The sequence below is a fragment of the Penaeus vannamei genome, unplaced genomic scaffold, assembly GCF_042767895.1.
Source record: "Penaeus vannamei isolate JL-2024 unplaced genomic scaffold, ASM4276789v1 unanchor551, whole genome shotgun sequence".
Taxonomy (NCBI): Eukaryota; Metazoa; Arthropoda; class Malacostraca; order Decapoda; family Penaeidae; genus Penaeus; species Penaeus vannamei.
Window position 1 is genome coordinate 57,501 of NW_027213555.1, and position 10,000 is coordinate 67,500.

At 35.0% G+C, this 10,000-nt stretch overlaps 1 protein-coding gene across 6 annotated transcripts in view; it reads right to left on the bottom strand.

The window, feature by feature from the left end:
* The window catches only part of fab1 (fab1 kinase), a 49,603-nt gene extending 40,009 nt beyond the window's left edge, over positions 1-9,594 (bottom strand). For 5 of the 6 annotated variants that reach the window (XM_070119695.1, XM_070119693.1, XM_070119694.1 and 2 more), the window contains exon 1: positions 9,460-9,594. The gene's annotated coding sequence lies outside the window, so the exon portion shown is untranslated. Of the gene's footprint in view, positions 1-9,445 lie in introns of all 6 variants that reach the window. The other variant, XM_070119692.1, reaches the window with a different exon arrangement.
* Between the last annotated feature and the right edge of the window lie 406 nt (positions 9,595-10,000).

The following is a 10,000-nucleotide window of genomic DNA, read 5'->3' on the forward strand; positions in this document are numbered from 1 at the left end:
TCAGTAATACTTTCAGATTCAAAATCAGCATTACATCTAATATCAAAGTTGAAACCAAAAAATTATAAACACATTATATTTGCAATACAAGCACTGATATACACACTAACAAACGAGTGGACACCACATAAAAATATAAAGAGGAAATGAAATAGCTTACCAAACAGGAAAAAAAATGCATAATATAAGAAATCCCATAACCATATAGGACAAAAAAAGGTATAACAATGAAAAAACACATCTAAATACAATCCATAACACATAAAGTTACCTTTTGAAAAATACAGAACCTCAGCCACGAACAAGATTTAAAAACTGAAAACTTGATGTTTGTATAACAAGAATCAAAATTACACACAAGATTAAACCAGCACTTACAAAAAATAAAATTAGTAAATGACCCACTCTGTTGATGGTGTCAGAGCCAAGAAAACATAAAACATATAATGCTACAAAGTCCAAGATGCCAATCCTATAGAACAGAGTAATTGGAAGCTTGAAAAAAAATCAAAGTACGTAACCCTAATATAAAATTGCTATTACACCGGCAGCCAAGGGAGGTTCGGTCAAACGAACTTGGTACCAATTGCTGAGTACAGGATCATGTAGAGAATGATAGTGCATATGAAGAACTGGATGTCTGCCGGGGACCCCCTGCTGCGTATGGCCCCTGGGGACCCCCAAAAGGGGCAAAAAAATCAGCTAGATCAAACATAGAGAGGTACCACACGCAATGTATTTCGGGGTAATTTACATATCACACTGGGTAAAAAATGGTTCATGCCAAACATAATCTCTTCTGCATTACGCCTGCCAGACACCCAAAAAGGGCCTAAAAATTTGGGCTGAATTAAACATTATTGGTACCACCTGAAATAAAGTTTATATACTTCAACACATCTGAGAGAGTACAGAATGGACAATGCCATACAAATTACCTACAGCATTTTGCCCGCCAGACACGCCCAAAAGGACCTACCCCCTCTGTTCTGGCAAAATTGATGTAGATGAAATATGAAAGGTACTGAATGAAACTACTTTTGAATGAAAGGTAACATTCAACCAAGTACAAAGTAACCCTTGCCAGACATACTGCCAGCTGCATTAGGCCTGCCAGATGCCCAAAAAGGGCCTAAATATTTGGGGTGGATCAAACATTATTGGTACCACCTAAAATAAAGTTTATATACTTCAACAGAGAGTACAGAATGGACAATACCAGACTAATTACCTGCTGCTTTATGCCCACCAGATATGCCCAAAAGTTGACCCTATGCAGTGTTCTAGCTGTAGATGAAAGATGAAAGGTACTGAATGAAACTACTTTTGAATGAAAGGTAACATTCCACCAAGTACAAAGTGACCCTTGCCAGACATACTGCCAGCTGAATTAGGCCCACCAGACACCCAGAAGGGTCTAAAATTTTTGACTAGATCAAATATTTTTGGTACCACTTGTAACAAAGTTAATATACTCTGATGCATATCAGAATACAAAATGGTTTATACCAGACAAATTACCCCCACTGTATTATGCCTGCCAGACATGCCCAAAAGTGACCCTTCCCCCTCTCTGCTCTTGGGTAACTGATGTAGATAAAACATGAAAGGTACTGGATAAAATTACTTTCCAGTGAAAGGTACATACTGGCTGACATATTAGACACCCAGCTGTTTTGTCATGCGTCAGGTTAGTAAGACACTTAATACAATGTATATTTTAGCTAATCAGACACTCGATGTTGGTAAAATTATTGGTTTCATCACACATTTAGTTCAACTGACAGCTGCCAAAACCTCCAGAATATTACAAGTTGCAAATCATCTGTACTTTCAGAGTCATTGCTCCATTGTATCTCAGATCCACAAACTTCAGCATCTTAATACTCAGTGTCATTCTCAACTTATTGACTTGCTAGTTCTTCATCCTCAAATAGGTTGCTGGGTTCAGCAGATCCCATGAACCAGACAAGAACAATATCAGAAATGTTGGCGTCTTTGCCACCCAGCCAAACACTGTCACCCCACGGCCCTCTATGTGCCCAACCTGGTCATGACCTTTCAAATTGCTCTGCTCAGTCATGTACTTCTGCAAACTGTAATGGCTCCCATAATGTATTTTATAGGAGCTGCCCTGCCTACAAACTGAGGTAGCAGTTCTCAGATTCAAACTAGTCCTCACTTTACATGAGACCAGACAGGGAGCACAACAAGAATTTTCTATCTCTATCTATTCTAAAACTGTCCTTAGCTCTGCTCCTCTCCATCTTCTCAAGATGTCTCAACAGCTCCCCCAGTATCTCTTCCCTCTATTCCAAACCATCCTACCTCTATTCTCCCTCTCCCCCCGTCAAATTCCTTTTCCAGTCTAAATCCAGATACTCCAATGTTTACCATTTCCCTGATGCCTACACCATCTCCACTTTACCTGTTGCACCAGGCTACCCTAACATTTCACTCTATCTTCTCCTACCACATCCGCTCTTTCACCCTCTTCTTCCTATAAACCTCAGACATCTATCTCATTACAAGAGAACCTTCGTTTCTCAGACCTCCCCACCCAACTCTCCTCCAGAAACTCTTGAAGACATCCAAAACTTCCTAAACATGACCCAAGAGAATGCTCTGCTCCCTCACCCCTCCCTCCAATCCCTCTATTTCTATTTCCTCTATATTCAAAGTATTTGCCAATATCCATAATCCTCCTCCTCAAGTTCCCCCATACCTCCCCTTCCTTCCACTCTCTTCCAACACACCCCATCCTCTCCATTTTCATGTGCACTATTCCCTTTTCATTCCCCATTAACTTTACCACTTCCACCTGGATGCTCAAGTGAATCCCATCTGTCTCATGTGTCCTTTTCTGGATCCCTCCCCTCTTGACATTCTTCCTAATATGTTCCCACCTTCCCTAGTCTCCTTATCTCATTCCCTAGATTCTTCTCCTACTTTTCCAACAGCCTTCTGTACCTGCATCACCCAATGTTTGTTTTATAATATTTTTTTTTGTTAGTTATCCTTAAACAGTATTCCTCATCCTCATTAACAGTTGTAAGTTCTGATTAATCTGGCAAAGGGTCACTTTGTCACTTTCATTCAGAAGTAGTTTCATTCAGTACCTTTCATGTTTCATCTACATCAATTTTACCAGAGCAGAGGGGGTGGGTTACTTTTGGGTGTGTCTGGCAGGCATAATACAGCAGGTATATTTGTCTGGCATTGTCCTTTCTGTACTCTCTCAGATGTATATAAACTTTATTTTAGGTGGTACCAATAATGTTTGATCCAACCCAAATTTTTAGACTCTTTGTGGGCATCTGGCAGACCTAATGCAGCAGAGATTATGTCTGGCATGAACCATTTTTTACCCAGTGTGATATGTAAATTACCCTGAAATACATTGCGTGTGGTACCTCTCTATGTTTGATCTAGCTGATTTTTTTGCCAAACGTGGAAGGGGGTCCCCGGCAAACGTCCAGTTCTTCATATACCCTGTCATTCTCTACATGATCCTGTACTCAGCAATTGGTACCAAGTTCATTTGACCAAACTTCTCTTGACTGCTGCTCTATACATACAGGTGCTGATCTTTTGCCACCAAAAAAGTCCTAAATTTTAACGCTCCCAAATCTTCTTGAAAAAAGCAAAATCAACAGAGATAACATAAGAGAGAAAGATAAAGAACCCAGGGGATATACACTATACAAGTCTAAGACCCTATAAAAGAAGAAAGAAGAGTGTCAACTGATGGCTACCACAATAGCAGAGACATACGGAAAGTGATCACCATACCTCTTCCCCTTTAATAAAGAATAAATACAAGAAAACCCCTATAATACAGAATAAATACAAGAAGACCCCTATAATACAGAATAATACAAGAAGACCCCTATCACAAATATTCTTACAGGACAGAACTTGGACTAGTTCTATATTTGACGATAAACTGCCAAGGAGGTGTACAGGCCTCAATTTGCTAGAATATATGTAATAGAAGTTAATTGGAACAATATGAAGGCTTGACTGTAAAGTTTTTCAAATGCACAGAGATCCCTGGTTTTGACAGAGCGGAAAAATGATTAAAACTGCGCAGAAATATTTGTTCATGGATTTTTGTGCTACCAAAAATATAAAGTCAACATCCACAGGTGTATCTTCCATAAAAGATAAAATGAGAACATAAGGAAATACAACAAATGAAATAATAAAAGTAGTAACACAAAAAAAAAATCAAATAAAGACAAAACTAGTCAAAGATAAATGGTTCTCAACAAAATCACTGAGAATGACCTTCAAAGGTTTCGTACCAGACATGGTAGCCATAGGTCATACTAGCTACAGAGTATGGCAATATACATTCCCAATCCCACAATGTCACAACTGCTTAAGATACTGGCATGGTACAGTAACATGTAAGAACAAAAAGAGATGTAATAAATGTAGTGAACACGGTCATAACCTAAGTGAGAATTCCCCCCTATTGTTTTTTCTGTGATGAAAACCACTCGCCAAACACCACAGAATGTAAAATACATAGATTAGTACAAGAAATAAACTAAGAAAACAAAACACCAAATAACTTGGAAATCAAAAAACAACTACAACTTAAACCTGGAAAGAAAAACAATAACCAAATTCAGGAATCTATTGCACCACAAACAAACAAAACAAAACAAAACAACCAACATGAATGCACAACAAACCCAGAATACCACAACACCACAAACAACAGTAGCAAATAGCTCAGAAAGCTATGTACAAAAATTATCACTTCCACAAAGCCTAACCATAGGCAAAAAAAATCCATTAAAACCAAGTGAACAAACTCCAAACAGACCTAGAACAGAAATAACAAACTACAATCAAATAATGACATCAAAAAAATATAACCAAACATCAAATGAAGAAAACAAAACTATAACACTAAACAAAAAGATGATACTCCCCGACCACATGGTCACTATCCACCCCAATAATGTACAAAGAAAATAAAAGTAATAACAAAGAGGACAAAAATGAAAGCTTCTCATGGATAAAGGTAGCCAAAAACATTTTTAAAATAATAACAAATTTAATGGACAACTTCAATTCCGGGAAACCTCTCATCCAAAACATAATGGATATATTAAACGAAATTAGAATAGTGCTAAATGAAATTTTAGAATACTAAAATGCACAAAATTATATTGTGGAATACAAGATCAATATTAAATTTGAAAAAAAAAACTGATCTAAATTATCTATCAGGTAAAGAAAACCCAGGAATAATCGCAATCAATGAAACCTGGTTAAAAGAAAAAGATAAATACAATATTAACATTTACACAGTGATAAGATAGAAATAACCAAATAGAAGGAGGCCTTGCTTTGTGCATAAAAAACGAAATACAGCACAAAAAAATAGAATTAAGAGACAGATACAATGACAAAATAGAAGTGTTAGGAATCAAAATAAGTTACAACAATAATTGGCTAAATATAATATTAATATACAATCCATACAACTCAATACAAACAGAAGAATTAGAATACTATTCTGATCGAGTAAGACATCCAAAATTAATAATAGGTGATTTTAACGCACATCATCCCCTCTGGAACGAAAACAACAGCCAGAGACAAACCAACATAACAGGCATAAATGTAACCAGATGGCTAAGTCAAAACAATGTTACATTATTAACTCCAAGAAACTTAATTACTAGAATAGATCCCAAAACAGCAAAAGAATCCATCTTAGATCTCGTATTCGGCTCACCTACCCTAAGTCACTTACAAATAAAAACAACATCCCATCTAATAAGTGACTATCTACCAATAATAATAACAGATAATACACATACAAAAAGTCAATTACTTAAAGAAAAAAATGGCACTATACAAAAGAAACATGATAGGAATTTCAGAGACCTAAATGAAATAAACTTAGAAGACTTAACATCCATAGAAGAAATAACAAGACTGATAAAAAAATACAGCATTAAAATACTTTAAACTACAAACAAGACAATACAAAGATAAACCAAATAAACCATGATGGAATATAATTATCAAAGAAAAAAATAAAGCTTAAAACAGATGGAGGAAAAAACAACTCAAGTAAATCAAATAGAGTAAAAAATTTATTAGAAAAATCTAAACTCACAATATTACAACAACAAAAAATCCTGGAGTAATTATTGTGAAACAATAGATTTCAAAAATCCACCAAAAAAGATTTGGAATTTCTTTAAGAAACTGACAGGAAAAGCTACAACTATTGCATACTGAATCATGGATAATGAATTACCATTAACAAATATCAATCACAAACTAGAAAAAATAAAAAAATGAATACATGAAAACGGTGAATAAAATACCAAAAAAATCCTATCAATTATTCAATTTACAAAATACAAATGAATTAAGTAAAGACTTAACCATGGTAGAATTAAAATCAATACTAGAAAATGCCAAGAATAACAAAGCATTTGGCGCAGACGAAATTCCTTATGAATTATATAAAAATGCCCCAGAAAATATACTGAAAGCAATATTAAGAATCCTAAATACACTTTAGTCCAGGGGAGAATATCCCGATTCACTAAAAAATGTGTTAATTAGCCCTACAATTAAACCTGGAAAGAACCCTACTGATACAAAATCTTATAGATTCGTAAGCAGAATATCCTGTATCGGAAAAATATACAAAACTATTATAAAAAAAAGATTATCAACAACAGAAGCTTTACAGATAATAGATAACCATATTAACAAAACTTTTGTAGACAAACAATATACCCTAATAGCCTGCATAGACCTAGAAAAAGCTGTTGACACTGTTAATAATGAAGCATTAATAATATAAATGGCTACCCTAGGAATAACAGGATATCCCTTACAATGGATAAATAACCTACTAGAAAACCGAACATTCCAAATAAAAATAGGTAACAGAACATCTGAAAAAGGAATAATCAAATGTGGAGTACCTCAAGGATCTCCAATACTCCCAATATTATTCAATATAATGATTAACGATTTAAAATTAACTGACATAGAAAAAATAATATACGCAGATGACATTACATTAGTGACAAGTAACAAAAACTTAATTGAAGCATCAAATAAAATTGAAACAGAATTACAAAAATTAAAAGAATGGGCAAATAATTGGGACTTAAAAATAAATTTTCTAAAAAGTAAGCTACTATGTTTCTCAAATAGGAAAATAAACCAACTACCAATAATAAAAATAGATAATATAGAAACTGAATATGTACAAAGCCACAAAATATAAGGTCTAACACTAGATGCACCAAAACTAAAATGGAAAAATCATAAAAATAATATAAAAGTAAAAACATTAAATAGAATAAACCTCATGAAAAAACTAGCCTCATTTAATTGGGGAGCAAAAAGAGAACTCTACTAAAATTCTACAAGATTTATATAAAACCAAAAATAGAATATGGAATAACAATATACAGGGCAGCAAAAGACATAGAATTTTAAAAAACTAGAATCCCCCAAAACCAAACATTAAGAGTGGCTACTGGATGCTTAAAATCAACTCCAATAATAGCTCTTCAAGCTATATAACAAATGTACCACCAATAAAAAATTGTAATAAAGAACTTGAATATATACAAATTGATCAAGATCTTAAATAAACCCAACATAATGCCAATAAAACATCAGGCAATAAATTATATAAAAGAATATAATCCTCAGAGAGACAAAAGATCTCTAATACACAGAGTCACTGAAACTAAAAGGAACCTAATTCTTGAATCAACACTAAATGAAGTACCTATCATATCACCAGTACCCCCATGGTTTGATATTTCAAAATATATAAAATAAATTTTGCAGATAATTTTACAAAAGATAGTCCTCAAATCATCATTCATAAACCTTATCAAGAAATTATAAATATAAACTATAAAGATCATACCAAAAAATTTACAGATGGATCAAAAATAACAGATCCAGATTCAACCTCGGCTGCAATCTTTACTCAAAGCAAAAAAAATAACAACTATCTGGAAATACCAGCAAATGTAGAAATAACTCATGCAGAACTCTTTGCTATAAAACAAGGATTAAATTATATCATGAACAACAATCTAAAAAAAAACAGTAATACTGATGCGCAGAGATATGTGGAAATGGCCACCACCATCTTATAGTAAAAAACATAGGTACAGCGGCAGTGGAATCATATTTACCAAGAAATGACAAAAATATCTGCTGCATATCAACGCTCAGAAACAAAGTCCACATTAGCCTCAAACACCTTAAAATCCATAAATGTCCGTTTTCTGTAAGTTGGTAGGAATTGATAATTAAGGAAGAGGGTACAAAGAGGGCAATCTAGGGAATATATACAAGGTGGGAAAGGTTGAGTTTGGATTTTTGGGTTCGTAAGCCATTTTGGTTTCGGACTTAGTTTCTGGATATCATATTACTGCTCAAGGACTAAGTCCCACACCAAAATGGCTTACGAACCCAAAAATCCAAACTCAACCTTTCCCACCTTGTATATATTCCCTAGATTGCCCTCTCTGTACTTTCTTCCTTAATTAGCAATTCCCATAAACTTACAGAAAACAGACATTTATGTATTTTAGGGTGTTTGAGGCTGATATGGACTTAGTTTCTGAGAGTTGATATGCAACCGATATTTTTGTCATTTCTTGGTAAATACGAGGCCGCTGCAGCTATACCTATGTTTTTTACTATAAGATGGTGGTGTCCATTTCCCCATATCTCTGCGCATCAGTCTTTGAGCAGTGATGTGATATCCAGAGAATTGTCGCAATCAAGGATGTCTTACGAGCCAAAAAATCTAAACTCAACCTTTCCTATCTTCTATATATTCCCTAGATTGCCCCTCTGTACTCTTCCTTTTTCAGCAATACATGTCAACTTAGAAAACAGATTTTTATAACGCTTGGCTGTGTGGTATTATGGACTCGCATCACTACTCAGAGACTAAGTCCATAACACAGCCAAAGTCAATAAAATCCTTTTTCTAAGTTGGCACGTATTGCTAACGAAGGTGGAGTACAGAGGGTATTCCTCCCCTTTCTAGGCAATATACAAAAGGTAATAAAGGTTCAGTTTTGACTTTTTTGGTTCTCGAGACAATCCTGGCTTTGGGGAGACCTCGGCCACACATATTCAGACGTTCCTCTAATCTCTCAGACATCTCAGTTTCTAAAACCTAAACTAATTGCAATATCGAAACCTACAATCTCTAAAGTTGTATATCATCCAAGTCACCTGAGATTCTCTTATCTAAAGCATCTACAACCTGACGTTTTTGTATCAACTCAGACAAGAAAATGACAATAATTGGAAAAATCAACAAACACACGAAGATTTCGACCACATTATATTAAACATAACGTAATATTAAACTGAAATAGAGCACTGACGACCTGATAATGGTCAAACAAACCTCAAGGCCCTGACCTGATGATCCAAACTGTCAAAATTCGGCAACTGGAAGATCCTCTGATCAGCTGACATTTGTAAATAATGTCTCGCTATCTTTCGGCTCTTTTCTGCTAGTGTGTAGCGCATCTTTAGCGACGAGGAATTCATTTACATATATATTACATCAAAGGTACTCATTACCATGCCATGTTTTGTGAATAACGTCTTGCTGATTTCCGTCTCTTTCTGATAGTTAATAATAAAAAGTGGTATCATTTTCCGAGCTAGAAATAGAGATATAGGGATATGGACACCAGCGGCTTTTAGAGCACAAGATGGTAAAAAAAAGACATAGGCACAGCTGCAATGGAATCATATTTAACGCGAACTGATGAAAATCTTCGCTGCATATCACCGCTCAGAAACTAGTTCACATTAGCCTCAAACACCTTAAAATCCATAAATGTCTCTTTTCTGTCAGTTGGTAGGAATTGCTAATTAAGGAAGAGAGTACAGAGAGGGCAATCAAGGGAATATATACAAGGCGGGAAAGATTGAGTTTGGATTTTTCGGTTCG